Source organism: Diabrotica virgifera, chromosome 4 (assembly GCF_917563875.1).
Source record: "Diabrotica virgifera virgifera chromosome 4, PGI_DIABVI_V3a".
NCBI classification, from domain to species: domain Eukaryota; kingdom Metazoa; phylum Arthropoda; class Insecta; order Coleoptera; family Chrysomelidae; genus Diabrotica; species Diabrotica virgifera.
Window position 1 is genome coordinate 200,619,183 of NC_065446.1, and position 19,824 is coordinate 200,639,006.

Here is a 19,824-nt window from a genome sequence, read left to right on the forward strand (position 1 = left end):
AATATAATTCTCTTTATTTTTGTTTAGTACAATTATGTCGCAAAGTTAATAATAAATGAGAAAATTCAATAGTTATGCTTCCCCTCCGCTTCTATTATTTTCCCCCTTAACTCGGAGAATATTGATCGTATAAAAAAATTGTGCCAAAGAAATTGTAGGAAATTATATTTCCAACAATTTTCTTTCCGACCATTTATGTCGAAAAGTTGAAAATGGCGGAGATATTAAGCAACAACAGTTCTCAATTAAAATCAATATGGCGGCTAATGCAACCGCGGAATTCGCTAAATTTACACTACTATTGATCTCTCCTAAAGGATATAATTATAAAATTTGGGGCAGCTCGGAAACAAAATTCTATTCAATAATTATGCTCCCCCACAACTTTTTACCATTTTCCCATGTAACTTGGAAAATATCAACCGCATGAAAAAAATTGTTAAAAAGAAATTGTAGGAAATTATATTTCTAACAATTTTAGTTGAAAATGGCGCAGATATTGAACAAAAACAATTGCTATAAAATCAATCCAGTCTTGCGCTCGCGCCATTACCGCATACGTACTACCTTAAATAATAATTTTAGCAAAAAGATTAAAGAGATCAAAATTGTGTAGAATTTAATTCTCTTCATTTTTGTATAGGTAAATATTTGTTGTAAAACTAATAATAAACGAGATAATTCAATAATTCAATAATTATGCTCCAACTGTCACTATTTTCCCCTCATAACTCGGAAAATATCGACCGCACGAAAAAAATTATAATAAATGAAATTATAGAAAATCGCATTTTCAACAATTTCAGTTTCTACACTTTTTGTCAAAAAATTAAAAATTACGGGGATATTGAGCAAAACGGTTCTCGTTTAAAACCAAGATGGCGGCTAACGCAACGGTGGAATTCAGTGGAGATTTTAAATTTATACTAATATTAACCCTCCCTAAATATTAGAAAAATAAAATTTGGGGCAGCTCCTAATGCAAGGTTAGGCCTGTTATTCATCTAACCCGACTGGACTATAATAAACGATAATCTGGAAAAATATTTATTTCCCATTTTGGCCCACTAGTTACGCGAACCCTCAAATAGGTGACCATGACCTATAACTCGTGGATAACCGGGAAAATTTGATACCAAAATATTCGAAATAAAAATCTTTATACCTTTTGATTAAAATGTTTTGATAGAGATTGAAAAACATGCAAATAAAGAAGAAAAAAGCAAACATTTTGATTTTATAATTTTAATGAAATTTTATATTTATCTGTCAATATCTCGGCTCAGCTTAGATATTTAGATTTCTAATTTTTATGCAATAATACAATAGCCATATTTTCAAAAAAAAATATGTCCGATCTCTTAATTTTGATTATACGCTCTGAGCTTCGCTGGTGTCGCTCCTAGCGGATGATTAATTCAACTTTCACCGCTAATTTTTAAATTTATTACTTAATTGTTATCGCTTAATATTTACAACGCAAAAAAAGTAATTAAATTGTAATCGATTTTTTTAAGATTTTGATAATCATTTTGACGTTCTATTGATAAAATATTAATTTCTCACTTCGGATACTTTCACAATTATCGTGTAGATGGCGCCAAGATTAATAGATTAATTTATAATTACATATTACGGAACATTAAAAAAACTTAAATTCAGTATTTAAAACGTAAGTATATTTAAGGTAAAAATATATACCACAGCTTTGACCAACTAATATTTTTTATAATTAATGTTTTTAATTTTAATTTTAAATTAATCACTTTGACATTTATGTCAAATTTCCAGTAAACGTTTACAGACTTGTTACTACTAGCCCTCGCGAATTTTTAAATATCCCCTTTACGTACGAGCTCACAGCGTATAAACAAAATGACGACTTTTTACAGATAATTAATTAACTATTTTGTTTCGGCTCCAATGTTATTTACATGGGATTCATTTTTTTCGAATCCTGAGAAAACTAATAGGAATATTTGAAAAATTTTAACGCAAAATTAAAGATTACGTTCTTACCGAGGGCCGAAAGTCCCTGAAGACTTCTATAATGTTTATTTTAATAAGTTACAGGGGCGAAAATCTAAGAGAAAATGTAGTGTGATTTTTAATTTCAAATATCTCATTCAAAAGAAACTTTTTATTTATGCTCAGGGACTTTTGGCCCTCGATAATAATTTATTCTTTCATTCTGCGGTTGAATTTTTTAAAAATATTTATTAGTTTTTTCAAGATTCGAAAAAATGGACAGCATGTCCGTGGTGATATTTTCCAAATCGAACATTCGCTATCTTTGTCACACAACGCACTGAGTCGAATAGAATATGGTAACAAGACAGTGCCAATATTAAATATTTGACATGGCATCGGGAATATTTTGAGTTGTTTAAATAATATTGATAGTGTATTTGATAAATAAATAAACTGCGCGTCATAGAAAACGGGCACCCTAAAAAGTGGGTCATTTTTGATCTCGCGTATCTCCTTAACCTGTTGTCCGATTTAGTGATTTTTTGAATATGTTATAACCTTATTCTTTGTCAATATCTTTGTAGTAATATTTTTGCCAGACAGGTAAATTTTCATTGTATACCGGGTGTACGAATCAAACTGTGTTTTTTTCTCAAAGTTCGCAACACCCTGTGGAATATTCTAGCCTTTATAAAATACTGAAATGACTATAGCCTCAGGTTTTCTGAATATTCTGTTTTTTGATTCATTCTCTTATGTTGGATAATACAAAAGTTACGTACTTTAACAACTAGTAATGTTCTTGATCAGTATAGGGTGGTTGTTTGTAAATAAGTGCGACAAACTTTAAGGGGTAATTCTGCATGAAAAAATAATACCGTTTGCTTTATAAACTCATGTCCGCAAATGCTTCGTTTACGAGATACGGGATGTTAAATTTTTTTTACAAACTGACGATTTATTTTATTGCCCTAAAAACGGTTGAGATATGCAAATGAAATTTGGTAGGTTTTAAGAGATAGTTATTGCGAATTGTTTGACTTGCAATCAAGAATTTTATATTCACTATTGGCGTCAACTACGTCTTAAAACCCACCAAATTTCATTTGCATATCTCAACCGGTTTTAGAGCAATAAATAAATCGTCAGTTTGTAAGAAAAAATTCAACATCCCGTATCTCACAAACGAAGCATTTGCGGACATACGATTATAAAGCAAACTGTCATTATTTTTTAATGCAGAATTACCCCTTAAAGTTTGTCGCACTTGTTTAGAAACACCCTGTACTGAAAAAGAGCATGGCTAATTGTTAAAGTACCTAACTTCTGTATTATCCAACATAAGCGAATGAATCAAAAAACAAAATGTTGAGAAAACCTGAGGCTATAGTTGAGTTTTAATTTCAGTATTTTATAAATGCTAGGATATTCCACAGGGTGTTGCGAACTTTGAGAAAAAAACACAGTTTGATTCGTACACCCGGTATACAATAAAAATTTACCTGTTTAGCAAAAATATTATTACAGAGATATTAACAAAAAACAAAGCTATAACATATTCAAAAAATCACTTAAATCGGACAACAGGTTTAGGAGATACGTAACCTCAAATATTACCCATTTTTTGGGGTGCCCGTTTTCTATGACGCGCAGTGTAAATAATTGATTTAAGACGTGAACTTAATAAAAAGTTATTTATTGTTTATTATTTATGGAAAATCCAAGGGAGAGTACACCAGGATATATTCTGTGATCCAAGTATTTTGTTGTTACCGATGTTCAAAATTGTAAGCGTTCCATAGTAACAATATATTATTAAAAAATCACTTTATCACTTTTCATCTTCTCTCGATTGAGTATTAGTTTTTGTTGTACAGTATATAAATTATTGTATATAATAGTTGTATATAAAAGTAAAGTATATAATGTTGTACAGTATATTTATGGTGTTCTGTATTGTAAAAAGGCATTCTTATTTTCTTCACATTTTATCTTCGCTTCCCCTATAACCTATTTGGTTTTCTTCTTTGATATGTTAGAGCTCGTTATTTTCACTCTCTCGATGTGAATCTGTTGCATTATTAATTAGGTCATTTTTGAGTTTTCCTAGCTTTTCTCAATGTTTTCGTTTTCTAATATTTTATTCTCCAGCAATCTTCTCTGTTACTATTTTTATCTCTCGTTGCTTCCGCTCTTGAGTGTGATGTATTTCATGATGATTCTTATTTTACATAATAGCAGGCTATGGTCGCTACCTACATCTGCTGAGTTGTGGCATCTTACGTCGATTATTTTTGATGGATGTATATTTCTCTTGGTTATAACATATTCTATTGCAGATCTTTGTCCACGGGTGTTACTGAATTTATATTTTTATTATTTTTACGTAAGGAATCCAAATCTGGAATACAAATTTGGGGCTCCTATTTAAGATTTTAAAGTAACCTCCCACCCCACCATCGTGAGGGGTCGTGTTTGGTACCATTCGATAGATCTTTCAAAAATATTGATTGAGTGTATGTTGCAGTTTTTCGATCTAATGTTTATTTTGCGAGATATCGCGGGATTTGTATTTAAAATTTTAAATTTACCCCCACCCTTCTCCGTGGGGGTCATGTTTGGTATCATGCGATAGAATTTTTATTGAACACGTATTTTTTAGTTTTTCGATCTATTCATTTTGCAAATGATTCGCTTTTTTTTGTGAAACTTTTTAACTCGCCCAATTCCTTGCGCCCCGCTCAAATCGTCAGATTTTTGAAATATAAACTCTTTTGCATGTACTTAACTTAGGTTATCTTAATCTGACAATTTCGAATATTTTTAAAGATAGATTTTTCGGGCCCCTTTTAACGAACTCCCCTGTGTTAAGAGCAAATATATGGTAGAGGTACATCTGCAGGGCACCAGGTTTCTCCTCATATGATCTGATGCGCTCGAGTAATTCACAATGTGCTTAGGGGCTAATTCACCCCTTTCTCATAAACGTACTCCTTTAACTGGTAGCACTCCGCAGTTTTTTTCATATTTTTAGAGGTCCATTTACCATATGAAACAATAAAAACCCGTTAGCGTTGTATTTCCTTTTAGCTCTCTTATTTTGAACATAATCAATAGCCTACATGTATACAGTGTGGAAGGCACTTATGGAATAAAATTATTTCTGTCCTTGTTTCAAAAAATTATAAAATACGCTGAGACCCGTCGATTTTTAAATAAAAATGTGCACTCTTTGAACATAAATTTAAATATACAGGATGATCCTTACAAGTCTAGCAGAGTCCGTATGCTTTATTTTTAATGGAACATCCTGTATATTCTTATATTTTTAAAAGCTGCTTAACAACCTGATTTCAACAAACTATCTCATGTAGGGTGTATTATGAAAAATAGAGGGTGAAATTTTGAAATAAAAAAGTATGGAAACCACTCATGGAAAAAAATTGTTTGTGTCCTTATTTTAAAAAATTATAAAAATGCTGGGACACATCAACTTTTAAATTTAAATGGGCGCTTTACAAACATAAATTTAAATATACAGGGTGATTGACGCAAGTACGGCATAGTCCATTATCTGTAGTTTTAATGGATCACCCTGTATATTTTTTTATTTTTAGAATCTGCTAAATAACCTCATATCAAAAAAGTGTATTGTATAGGGTCCATTATGAATAATACAAGGTGAAATTTAGAAATTATTTATAAATTTTGTCGGGACATTAAATACAAAACCCAATATAGGTCTGGATCCCGCGTAGGAAAAAAAAAGCTGAAAATTTGTTATTAGCTTAAGGGTGTCTAGTCGGACAAACATTGATATATGGGAACACTGGAACAGGGGATGTTTTAACTGTGGAACAGGTTAAAAATTTGGAACGGTCAGACCACGAAAACGGCACATGTATTTTGTCCGACAGAACAGACTTAAACTCTCCGAACAGAGATTAAACTCTCATGCAAAAATCAGACTGCTATTTATCACCAAATTGGCGTTTTAATGAGTGGAACATGTAGAATATGTCAAATGACAGGAATTATGACAGGTGATAAATAGCAGTCTGATTTTTGCATGAGAGCTTAATCTCTGTTCGGAGAGTTTATGTCTGTTCTGTCGGACAAAATAAATGTGCCATTTTCGTGTTCCGACCGTTCCAAATTTTTAACCTGTTCCACAATGAACACTGCCCCTGTTACAGTGTTTCCATATATCAAAGTTTATCCGACTAGACACCCTTGAGCTATTAACAAATTTTCAGCTTGCTATTAATCAACTTTTTTTTCATACGCGGGATCCAGACCTAATAGATTTATTACTCAGGTTAGAAAACGTATGCCTTTATTTAGCAAATTTAAAAAATAATACCGTTATTTAAAGCATGATAATTTATTAATTTCCAAATTTTATGTAGGTATTTCATTTTTTGACGAAAATTATACATAATTTTAAAATTTCACCTTGTATTATTCATAATAGGTCCTACATAATAGGTATACACTTTTTTGATATGAGGTTGTTTAGCAGATTCAAAAAATATAAAAATATACAGGATGATCCATTAAAACTAAAGATTATGGATTATGTTGTACTTGCGTGAATCACCCTGTATATTTTAATTTAACCTGTATTAAGAGGCTACAACAGCGCGTCGTCAATATTTTTTTTCGACAGTTCTGCAAAATTTTAACAGTGCGACAGTGACACTACATATACTATCAAAAACGAAGGCACAATATTGTGACAACAATAATTATTATACTCATAGGCGCGGTAAATGTTGCCAAATCAGTCAAGTTCGATTTCTTGTAATAGATAATCGATTTTTAGTAATTCCAATGTGACACAAAATCTAGGCATGGGAAAAAAGTTTATTTATAGAAAGTGTACAGGCTCGTTTTTGTAATATTTTATTTTATTATAGAGTAATTTCCACATACTAACATGTTTCTCTAATTGGGCTCTGTACCGCCATTCTTTACTATATTACAAATATGTGTGCCAAAAATCTCGACAAAATATTCAAAATTAAAGCTGCAATCTTGGAACGCGTTTTCCTGCTCGCTGATGTTGCCTCTTAACAAACAGAGTGAAATAATAATTCTAATATTTAGTAGAGTCACTGAAGGTTTTCACCTCCGATTTCGTTGAACCTTCATCGATTTTCATTAAAATTGCTGAGCAGTTAGAAGATACTTTAAGGAATAAAGGTGACATGATGCCAACTTTCGCTTTTACCCTGGGGGTGGATGCCACCCCTTCTCGGGGGTGAATTTTTTTTTATTAAAAATAATACCAAAAATCGATAGAGGGGCAACTTCTAAGCAAAATTTGTTATATAAAGTTATTAACATAAATCAATACTTTTTGAGTTATTAAATATCAAAGATTTTATTATTTCTTAAAAATGCATGTTTTAAAGCAGTTTTTCACGTATTACTCAAAAACTATAACCTTTTCTAAAAAAGCTATTATTACCAAAATTAAAGATAATAAAAAATTTAATACACTTCCCACTTAAAGAACTAAACTAATGTTATTTCAAAGTGAGTTATGGGTAATTGAATGTATATTTTTTTCGACGAGTACTCAAATCTAAGTCTTCAAGCTTACATAACGGGAAAACGATGCATTTTATATAATATAATTGTTAGGCACTTATCAAAATACTTCGGAATACCTATCAAATGAGCTCCAGTAGAAGTTAATAGCATCAAAATTAAGCAAGTTATGATGAAAATAAGAGAACCCTTTCGATTTTTTTAGGAAAAAGTCAAAAATAAAACATACGCCATTTCCACAAAAATTAAAATTTGTAGTAATCCTCACAAGAATTTCTTTAGGTTAACGTAGTTAATGATTTCAACAATTTTGACCGGTGTATAAAGCATATTTTTGAAAAAAAGATATAATTTAAAAAAATCAGAATTTTTAAAATTATCGTACTTTTCATTTTCTTTTGATAATAACTCCAAAAATACTCAATATACGTAAAAAATCATAAATAACTAAATTTTTGGTATTTCTGTTCCAAATATTTTATCCATTTTACTATTTCCGTAGAGTAAAAAATAACCGAGATAGAAACGTTTAATATTTCAATTTTGCTGCGAGAACCATGTAACCAGGGCCATTTAACCTTTTATTTTTAAAAAAAGTAAGAGGTTCAAAAGACTAGTTTTAACGTTTCTGAATAGCTCTTGGAATCAGCTTTTAACTAGTTTTTAGGTGAACCTTATGTCTTAAAAATTAACGGAGTTATTTACAAAGAAACAATAACATTCTTTGAAAAAAATTTTAAAAGATACATTTTGAAACATTTTTGGTGCATAAATTTTAATGCTATCCACTTGTTCAAGTTCATATTTGATAGATATTTCTATGAACTTTGACAAATGTTTAATAAGTTTATGTTATAAAATGCACCATTTTCCCGGTATTTAAGCTTGAATACTTAGATTTGGGTACCCGACGAAAGAGATATACATTCAATTACCTATAACTCACTTTTAGTTAACATTGAAAGGTTTTTCTAGTAAGGAGTTTATTTGATTTTTTATTAGCCTCAATTTTGATTATAATAGCTTTTTTGCAAAATCTTATAGTTTTTGAGTTATTGATGAAAAATCGGTTAAAAACATACATTTTTCTCACGAAAAATTAAAATCTTTGATCTTTATAAACTCAAAAAGGTTTGATTTATTTTAATAAATTTCTATAACAAATTTTGCTTTTAATTTGTCCCTCTATCGAATTGTGGGGTTATTTCTAATAAAATAATTTTCATCCCTGAGGGGGGGGTGGCATTCACCCCCAGCCTAAAAGCGCAAGTTGGCACCATGTCACCTTTGTTCCTTGAGATATCCTCTAACCACTCACCAATTTTCATGCAAATCGATGTAGGTTCAACGAAATCGGAGGTAATAGCTCATATTCACCGTCAGTGACTGCAATAATTAGAAAATATACAGGTATAATGATAAATTGGTTATACACGTGAGTCCATTTCAACAATTAAAGAAACAAATATTAGACTGAGTCAAAATTCGTTTACTTCAACTTAGATGACCTGCTTAGAACACTAAACTTTGATGTTCTTCTTCAGGTCTCTGGAGAGGTTACTTAAATGCTAAAATTACAAATTGCAACTATTAGGTATATTATAATTTATGGCAATATGATGTAGGCATGGTTTTAAAGAGTATATAAATTATACATACATGCCGATGTAGGGAATGTAGCTCTATAGAAACATACTTAAAGGGGTAGGCGCAAAATCTTGGTCCAATGCTATTTAAATTCATTAAATTTTTTCGAATTCTGAGAAAATTAGTAAGAATTTCTCAAAAATTTAAACGCAGAATGAAAGAATACATTATTACAGAGGGCCGAAAGTCCCTGAAAACTTATATGTTTATTTTAATATGTTACAGGGTTGAAAAAAAAAGGAAAAATTTAGTGGGATTTTTATTTCAAATATTTTATTGAAAAGAAACTTTCTGTTTATTCTAAGGGACTTTTGGCTCTCGGTAATAATGTAATCTTTCATTCAGAAGGAAAGAATACATTATTACAGAGGGCCGAAAGTCCCTGAAAACATATGTTTATTTTAATATGTTACAGGGGTGAAAAAAAAAGGAAAAATTTAGTGTGATTTTTATTTCAAATATTTTATTAAAAAGAAACTTTCTGTTTATTCTAAGGGACTTTTGGCTCTCGGTAATAATGTAATCTTTCATTCAGAAGGAAAGAATACATTATTACAGAGGGCCGAAAGTCCCTGAAAAGATATGTTTATTTTAATATGTTACAGGGGTGAAAAAAAAAGGAAAAATTTAGTGTGATTTTTATTTCAAATATTTTATTGAAAAGAAACTTTCTGTTTATTCTAAGGGACTTTTGGCTCTCGGTAATAACGTAATCTTTCATTGTGCGTTTAAATTTAAAAAAAATATGTATTAGATTTCTCAGGATTTGAAAAAAAAATGATGGACCAAGATTTTGCGCCTACCCCCTTAATTATGCTAGGCTTTTGTTTGAGGGTCATAAGCTTTATTGTAAATCGAAAAATATATAGATATGGAGACCAAAAGAAAAATTGAAACTGTTTTTTATAGAAGATCGGATAAGTGTGATTAATTTACCAAATTTCAAGGTCGTGGCTTATTGCACTTGACAATGCCACGACAAAATTTTCGCAGATATGTCTTATAATGAACATTTCAAAGACAAAGTCGATGGCAGTTGGAAATATTAACATAGATCAAGGTCTGTTTTCTCTTAATGGATAGGAGATGGAACGTGTAAATCATTTTAAATGCCTTAACAGCTGGTTAAATGTAAATGATGACTGTGTTAAAGAGATAATAAGCAGGATCGAAATATCAAGTAAGGCTTTTATAACCTGGAAACCAGTTTTCTGTAACAGAAACCAGACGCATATTCGCAAGAAGGTCCTGAAATTTTATGTGTGATCTATCTTATTGTATGGTTGTGAGACATAGACGTTAAGAATCGCAATACTTAACAATTTACAAGCTTTCAAATTCTGTTGCAATTAACGGATCATAAACATGTCGTGGGATTCAAATACTTCCAGTAAAGCTGTTTTTAAAATTATCAATTCAAAACGTCTGCTTTACACACCAGCGTGAAACTCTTTTTGGATTCCGAAGGACTACCTACTTAGACTGAAAAAGTACGAAAAGTTCTTCTAGAATTTATCGATGCCTATGGAATTGGTCCAGCTGAAGTGGAAGCTGATTTTGCCGTTTATAGGTCCTTTCTCACTTCGGAAAGAATTATTCACCTACAAAAGTCAAGGGAATGTCACCGAAGTTATTGTTCCACTTTCTCTCCAAAGCGAATTTTTTAAACAACACGATATATTCTGAGGGACTAGAAACCTCAAATTATTTTAGTGATGACAACAGCATGGTCCTGATTGATATTCGTTCTATAAGAAATAAAACTGATGAATTATTTTTGTTTCTGGAGGAATTAGGATTTCCCCCGATAGTTGTGGTTAAAGAGCACTGGCTTGAAGTCAACGAGCCTTTTTTGTAGAAAAATATACCACATTTGCCGGGTATGATCGTCCAAGTTCGGCTCATGTAGGTACCCTAATTCTTTCTAGAAATAATGATTTTTCTCTGGTAACAAAATATGACTTTTTGTTAAGTGAATCCTTCTTTGCGTTTTCCTTAGTTTATAATAAAAATCTTAATCTTTACATTATTTGGATTTATAGATCGCCTGACTCTACCGTGGAACTATTTTTTCAGAATCTGCTAAATTTGTTAGATGACCTGCCTCATAAAAACAGAAAAATTCTATGCGGTGACTTTAACATTAATTATGCTGCTACTTGTGCTACCCAAGTGTCCCTGGCTAACATATTTGAATCTTACGGTCTCTCAATGAACGTTAATTCTCCTATAAGGATTACAAAACTACATCTATCATAATCGATTATATTGTCTCAGATTTCTCACGCCTTGATGTCTGCTCTACAGTTATTAATGCGGGACTGTCTGATCATGAAGCAGTGTATACGAAGTTTAACATCTTCAGCAAACCCTCCTCAAAAACCCGACGTTTAGGTAGGATTTTTTTCGCCCAGAATTTTCGTAAATTCCAAAATGTATGCTTAATTTCTGAGTGGCAGTTTCCTTCTATAGACGTGGACTATAATTTCAGCGTTTTTCTAGATAAGCTTCTCCGCCTCTTCAGTAAATCATTTCCTTTAATACCTATTAAGCCAAAACATTGGAAACCTTGGGTTACGAAAGGTATCCGCATATCAGCCAAGAATATGCGCTCACTACTATACATCAAGAAATTTACTACCAATGTTTCTATCACTGAATATATCACGAAGTACATGATAACATATCTAAAACTTGTCAAAGCAGTTAAAAAAGTCTATTATCAAAAACGTCTGGGAAGCTCTAAAAGTGTTGCAAAAGAAACTTGGTCTATAATAAACGATCTTCGAAATAAAAACACAGCTCAATCATTTTCCCTTACAAATCCTGAAAGTCTAAACGGCAATTTCATCAATATTAAAACATCAACTATTTTGCCGCGACAAGATCCCATTTCCTATCTCCCTAATTTAAGAAAGGTCTCGAATTCATTCTTTGTAAGACCAGTCGATAACTCTGAACTGATCGAAACAATCAATAGTATCAAAAGCAAATCATCCTGTAGTACTGATGGACTATCTATAAAAATTTTCTCTAATCTCACAGAAAATGTGTTGGAAATCCTCGTCTCACTAATTAATGATTCCTTCGAAAAAGGTAAATTTCCAGAGTGCCTAAAGACAGCCATTATTATTCCTATTCATAAGGGTGGTGAAAAATCTAATGCCAGCAACTATAGACCTATTGCCTTACTAGCGGTACTCTCCAAAATTATTGAGAGACTCATTAAAACTCGCCTTATGCCCTTTATCGTTGATAACAATATTTTATCACAAAATCAGTTCGGCTTTTTAACTAATAAATGTACCACTGATGCCATGTTTTCTGTACTACATGAGGTTTACCAAGCACTAAACAATAATCTTTATACTGCCACTGTTTTCTGTGACGGGCCAAAGCTTTTAATTATGTAAACGACGACATTCTGATTAAAAAACTAAGTTTCTATGGAATTCGAGGTATTTCTTTGAATTGGTTCCAATCCTACTTGAATAATAGGAAACAACTAGTTAGAGCAAATGATACTGACTCTAGTCTCAAAAACATTGTATGTGGAGTACCACAAGGTTCAGTGTTCGGTCATCTGCTGTTCCTTATCTTTATAAATGACATCAATAATTTAAAAATCAATGGGAAAATTTTTCTTTTTGTTGATGATACCAGTATCATTTGGAGCAACTCAACTATTGCATCTCTTCATGAAACTATAACTTCGAATCTACTGACGATAAAGACCTGGTCTGACTCTAATTTACTCTCTTTTCACGTAGATAAAACAGTGGCATTATCCTATAAAGGAGCTCTTCAACCCTTACCTCTTAATAACAGCCAGATCAGTACCGTTGATTCTGTAAAATTTCTTGGTATTTTTTTAGACAACAACCTCAAATGGTCCCTTCATATCAATTCGTTAAGTAAGAAATTCACTTCAGTTTGCTATGCAATAAGATCTGTCTCAAGGGAACTCAATTTGGCATCTTCTAAAATAACATATTTTTCATTGTTCGAGTCTCATCTTCGATATGGTCTTCCTTTTTGGGGTTCTTGTACGGCTGCTCAATTTGATGTTATTTTTAACGTTATGTTATAAGATATTTGTTTGGCCTCAGAAGATCTACACATTGCAGAAGTTACTTCAGAGATCACGGAATTTTAACACTTCCATCTTTATATATCCTATAAACAGTTTGTTTAATTCGTAAACACCTTTATGTCTTTCCAGCAAGGCCCAATGATCTTTACTCCACCACAAATTAAATCTTTGATATTTATTTACCGATCCCATCTACTGAGTTAGTGAAATCTATATTATATGCCAAAAAAAAATTTACAACCATCTCCCGTTACAACTTAAATCTGCAACATCTTTCCCAAAGTTCCGTAAATGACAAAAGCCGATATATCTACAAGACCATATTATTCAATAGAAGAATTTCTTAATGAATAACTAAGAAAATTGGGTTTCATACGCAGTAGCTTAAACTTGTCAGTTACTAATGTTGTATTTTATTTGTTGTAAGTATGTTCAATTTGCAATTTATATAAATTTTGCAATAAATTGTTTTTGTCTTTGGTTTTATAGCTTACATACTGTATATTGACGATTTATATAATTTTAGTAAATTGTAGTTGTTATTTGTTATTGATATTATTTTTCTTTTGACTGTATGTAAGCTTTGTCTATAAAATTGTAAAAATTTTCAGTTAGAATAAAGCATATTTCTATTCTATTCTTTTTTTTTTTTTTTTTTTTTTTTTTATTGGAAATTTACCGCATCCACCAAGAGGTGATTAGCGGGAATACAGTGTAGGAGTACAGTTCCAATAACTTACAATCTATAATATAATTCTATGAGTTTTAAATAATTATCGATATTATTATCTATAATTACAGTATGTATCTTAAATTAAGAATACAGTGTAGGTATAACTTCCAGTAATTTAGATTCTATAATATAGCCCTATACATTTTAAATAGTTTGCGATATTGTCATAGTAACCATCTGTGCCTAAAAGTTTGTTGATGTTGTTAGGAATATTGAATCTAATTCGTTCATTTGCAAAAAGTGGACAGTCAATTAAAAAATGTTTTACATTATTTATTTCGTCACAAATTTCACATTTAGGGGGATCGTCTCTTGTAAACAGGTGAGAGTGCGTGTATCTTGTGTGACCTATACGCAGACGTGTGATAACAGTTTGAAGTTTTCGGGCTCGTATTCTCGATAGCCGCGGGTAAACATTATCCTTGATTGTTCTTAAAGATGTCTGTGAATATTTCCATTCTTGGTTCCATTTACACGTGATTAGATTTCTAAAGTACGATTTTATGTCACTCGCGAGATTTCGACACTCCGTTACCTCTGTTTCGACACTTTCCGACACTTTACGGGCGCACTGATCTGCTGCTTCGTTTCCATCGATACCAATATGAGATGGGATCCATATGAAGGTAATGCGTCTGGAATTTTCTTGAGCCTCTTCTAGTTCAGATTTTACCATTTTCTCTAGGGGGTTTTTAGGATACACATGATTTAAAGTTTGTAAAGCACCGAGTGAATCACTTAGGATCAAGCATTTTGATATTTTGTTTTTGTTGACATGTTCAAGGGCTTTGAGTATTGCATAAAGTTCAGCAGAAAAAATACTGAAATATTTGGGAAGTCTAAAATGATTTTCTGTCATTTCTAAAACAATTGAACTGCTTAGAATTGTAACTTGTGTTTGGTCTAAGGTTAGTTTCTTGTAGGCAAATTATTTCTGGACAGTATTCTGATCGGATGATTTGAAGCATGGGTAAACGATGGAACAGTCCATCAATATTCCACTGTAATATAGAGTTGAAAATTAGGCATCGGAGGAAGATAATTCACTGTCAGTGATATCTTTACCTAGATAGTGATTCAATTTATTTTTAAGTCGGGTGAAGCGATGTTTCGTAGTTTTGTCCGATAGGTATGGGTAAGATATGGTTAATAGGTTTATTAAACCGGGGAGATCGGTTGTGTATTCCTGGATAATTTCTATAGGTGAATTGTTACCTTGGGTATTTTCAATTAGCATTATTAGCTGATCATAGTTTAATGGGAGTGTTGTGGAATTTTTATTCATGAAAAATTTAAGTGCGTCAGGAGTAGGTGCTGTGCGTTTAGGTTTTTTGGGCTTTTGGATGTTGGTTTGACGTGGTGTTTGAGGGAGAGCAAACGTTGGATTATTAGTATTCAGATTTTCGATGGGAGGGGATAACGTTTCGTCAATACTTCTTTTCACAGATGTACTGGATGATTCTCCTATGATTCCGAGTGAAGCTTGTTGATCCATTACTTCAGAGGTTTTTTCACATGGATTTTTAGTGGGAATGTTCTCTTCGGTGGGAATTATTTTGCTCGCTTCAGAAGTTGGCAGTAGGGTTTGAGGAGTAGAAGAAATTGAAGAAGGTTTTTGAATATTTATGTTGTTTGGATCACCGTCTTCAGCTTGATGTGATTCAGTATGGGAGAAAAGTTGTGTGTTCTGTTGCTGTGGCGTAGATTCGGTGGTGGTGGTTAGGTCATAAGAGATAGTAGAGTTTTGAGATAACACATTGTCTGTCACAAGTTGTGTATGCTGTTGCTGTGGCGTTGATTCGGTAGTGGGAGTTGGGTCATGAGAAAGAGTAGAATTTTGTGATAACACATTGTCAGATGAAGTATTGGGGCAATTTGACGCAACGTGTCCAGCCTGTTTGCATACGAAACATTCCATCTTGTCCGTTGAAAGAAAAATTCTATTATCATTGCCTTCAAATGAAATTAATAAGGAGGTGTGAAGCTCGAAATTATCAGAGGGTGAAAAGACATACACTTGGCGGCGGAAACTGAGGATGTGGGAATATTCATCACCTGGAATTCCTGCTCTAAGGAAAGACACTGGGGAGGCTATTTGAAGACCAAGACTCTTGATTGCATTTTCTGCAAGTTGGTGGGGAATATAAGGAGAGATATTCGAGATTAATATTCTTTTTGTCGGGGAGACAAGTTTCCTAATACTTAAAATTAGGGATCCGATTTGGATAGTTGGGTGGGACTTCAGAAGTTGATCAACGAGATTTGGGTTGGCTAGATATATGCAGATTCTATTGTTGGAGATTCTGGAAGCAAAGGAAATATTTTTTGGTCCGATGACATCACCAATAGCTTTAACGTAATCTAGAAGTTTAAGGTTTTCTTCTGCGTGAAGGACTATGGCTTGCTCTTTTTTGGGTAGGGATGGTGGTTTCGGCGAAGATTTTGCAGCGTTTACGTACGAAATTGATGTAGTAGCTTGAGTATTTGTAGCACTTTGAAGGGCCATGGTTGAGGTAGAAACTGTAGGATTACTGTGTATGTTTGTACTTGTCATGCAGATACAGACAATAGCTTCGTGTTATATTTTTTCTTTAAATGGTTCTGGTATCAGAATTGCATTCAAAGCCATTATGCTGGATGGTCAGCAAGAACCAGCAAACTGGTGAAACCAGCCGCTGGTATGCACTTTTTATAAATTAAATACAATTTATAATGGTTTAATAATATAAAGAAAGCAATACGTACAAATTTTGTCCAGAAATCACTTTTTAAAATACACTATTAAATCGAAATCAAATACACTAATTACTACTGATAAGGTAAACTAGATTTTAATTATACTTGGCACAGGTCTTACTCGTATGAATGCTAGAACAAGACTCCTCTATTCTATTCTATACACATTATAAAGAGGAGAAAACAGAATACTTCGGTTATATAATTAGAGGACTTTTAATACCATCTACTTAGTCTTATAATACAAGGAATAGTAAAGAAAAAGAGATCGATTGGTAGAAATAGACTTTCATGGCTGCGTAATATTAGGCAATGACTGCGTTCACCAGATGCAAACACGTTCACAACTGTTTTCGCTTTAATTATTAAACCTGTTGACAGCGAGCTAAACGTTTGGTTGTTTAGGTTAAAATTTGACATTTTGCTTGTTTGGTTTGAACGTAACCTAAAATAAATTTTCTCAATAAATAATTTTTTGAAATTATTTTTTTTTATTAAAAGAAAATGGATTTAATAGATAATAACGTAGCTGAATGTCTTCGGTAGCCGTTATTTTATATATAAAACCTTTATAAATATATTATTCTATAATATATACAATTTAAATTCCCGCCATATTTTTTCAATATTCAACACGTTTGCAAAGTTCAGCATAAATATTTTATGCTTGCAAAAATGGCGATCGTTTTCCAAATATGTTTCCTGTCAAGCGCAAACTAATTGCCAGCATTTGCATCTGGTGAACGCGCCCAATGGTGTGATTCCGCAGTAAAAGAATTATTTCGCGCAGCGGCCAATACGGAAAGGTTTCAGAAAATTTAAACATGATGACGGCCATCGTCTGAATACGAACATGGCACCTAAAGAAAAACAAGTGTTGATAGCTGATCCGTTTTTTATTCGTACGGAAGTTCACATCCTGAAAGATTGCTATTTTATAATTGACAATCACTATGCTAAATTTACATTCAAGATGTACAAGAAATCAACAAACCATGACACGTTAAGTGCTACTAGGAGCACTCCCGAATCATAATTTACAATGTATAAACTTTCGAAATAATTATTTGGGATTTACAATGTATACAGAGTGGGCCAAAGAAAACAGTCCACCTCGAAATTTGGCAGGATTTCTTAGTTTTTAAGGAAATGACGAAACAGGTCGATTTTTGATATAAGGGGGACACATTCTCGCGGTACATCTGTCATTTAGGGTCAGGGGGGCATTTGCCCCCTGACCCTGAAAATGACTGAAATTTACAAAAAATAGATCAATTTTGTATTATGTTTGCATATAAATGTATTGTATATATAATGCTTACCCCCCCCCTATCAAAATTTCAAATGACGCTCCTGTGTCATTTTTCAAACCCCTCCTTTCCACATCCCCTATCCCTTATTTTTAAATAGGGAATAGGCCTCGTGTGCTAGCTCATTTTAAAGGTTATTTAATTCTCTATTCAGTAATATTAACATTGACATAACTATTTATACAGGGTGTCCAAGGAAAATTATTTTGGATTAAATTAATTGACACAAAAAGAAGAACGTATGTAATTTATTTAACTCAAAATACATTCTACTCCTAATTGAGAACATAACAATTGTTTATTTTATAAATAAACATTGTTTGTTGCTTAAATTCAATATTCAACCTACCAAGAAGCAAATGGGTGGCCACTTGAATATTGAAATTAAGCGAAAAGCAATGTTTATATATCAAAAAACATTTTTTTCTGTTTTGTGACAGCAGTCGAATGTATTTTAAATTAAATAAATTAATGTTGTTCTGAAGCTATTTCCTTGTGGCATTTTTATGATTAATTATTTATATGGGAAATAAGCCACAATTAAAATGAAAAAAATAATTTTATTAACGTTTCGACGCCCAAATCGGGTATTTTGACAACGGCACCCGATTTGGGCGTCGAAACGTTAATAAAATTATTTTTTTCATTTTAATTGTGGCTTATTTCCCATATAAATAATTAATCATAAATAAATTACATACATTCTTTTTTTGTGTCAATTAATTTAATTAAAAAAAATTTTTCTTGTATACATAATTATGTAAATGTTTATATTAATTAATAGAGAATTGACTAACCTTTCAAATGAGCTAGCACACAATCCCTATTCCCTATTTAAAAATAAGGACTGGGGGAAATGGAAGGGAGGGGGTTGACAAATGACAGATGTATGTACCGTAAAAATGTGTCCCCCTTAAATCAAAAATCGGCCTGTTTCGTCATTTTCTTAAAATCTAATAAATACTGCCAAATATCGAGGTGAACTGTTTTCTTTGGCCCACTCTGTATACATCGTAAATTATGATACGGGAGCGCTCCTAGTAGCATTCAACGTGTCTTGGTTTTTACTTTATCGTACTACATACGAAGTATGAGTATAATAGATAAAGTTATAAGATCGTGCAAAAAAAAAATTTCAGATTTCACTTTTTTTCGACGTTTTGAGTCCCCCTGAGTCTAAAAAGCAAATAAAAATCGCTTGACGGAAGGGCCACCCGAGAACTTTATCGTACCGATCTATTATCGTTATCGTACTAGATACTGGCATTCTATAAAAATAACAAAGTTACTCGTTATTTTGATATTTTAGAAACACCTTCTGTACTTGAAATTATTTTACGGTTCTACGCATCATTAATTCCTGCATTTGAGAAAATGTTCGATGCCATATTTCGGGGACACACTATATATGTATAAATTATTGCATAATTCAATAGAATATTAGTCATACTTTCATTTCAAACTAGTTCATTTTTCTGAGAAATTAATAGTTTACAATATTTGCATTTCATTCTATTTCGATTACGCCAGTCAATGCGCGAGATTAAGAACAAGAGATTATCTCCGAATTCCATCCTACTGCATGGATTTTAATGAAATTTTGGGAGTAGCCCAATCTCCTAATTCAAAGTCTATCCTATATACTATGGCGCTTTTATCATGGGGGCGGTTCCCAATTATAGAATGAATTTTATCACATTTTTTACAAAAACCATTCATTTTAAACCCGTTCAACTTTTTGAAAGTAGAAATAACACTATATTAAAAGGTATCGCATT

At 32.2% G+C, this 19,824-nt stretch overlaps 1 protein-coding gene across 2 annotated transcripts in view; it reads left to right on the plus strand.

Moving 5' to 3' along the window:
* The window catches only part of LOC126884065 (venom allergen 5 2-like), a 350,744-nt gene that overhangs the window by 196,606 nt on the left and 134,314 nt on the right, over positions 1-19,824 (plus strand). The window lies entirely within an intron of this gene.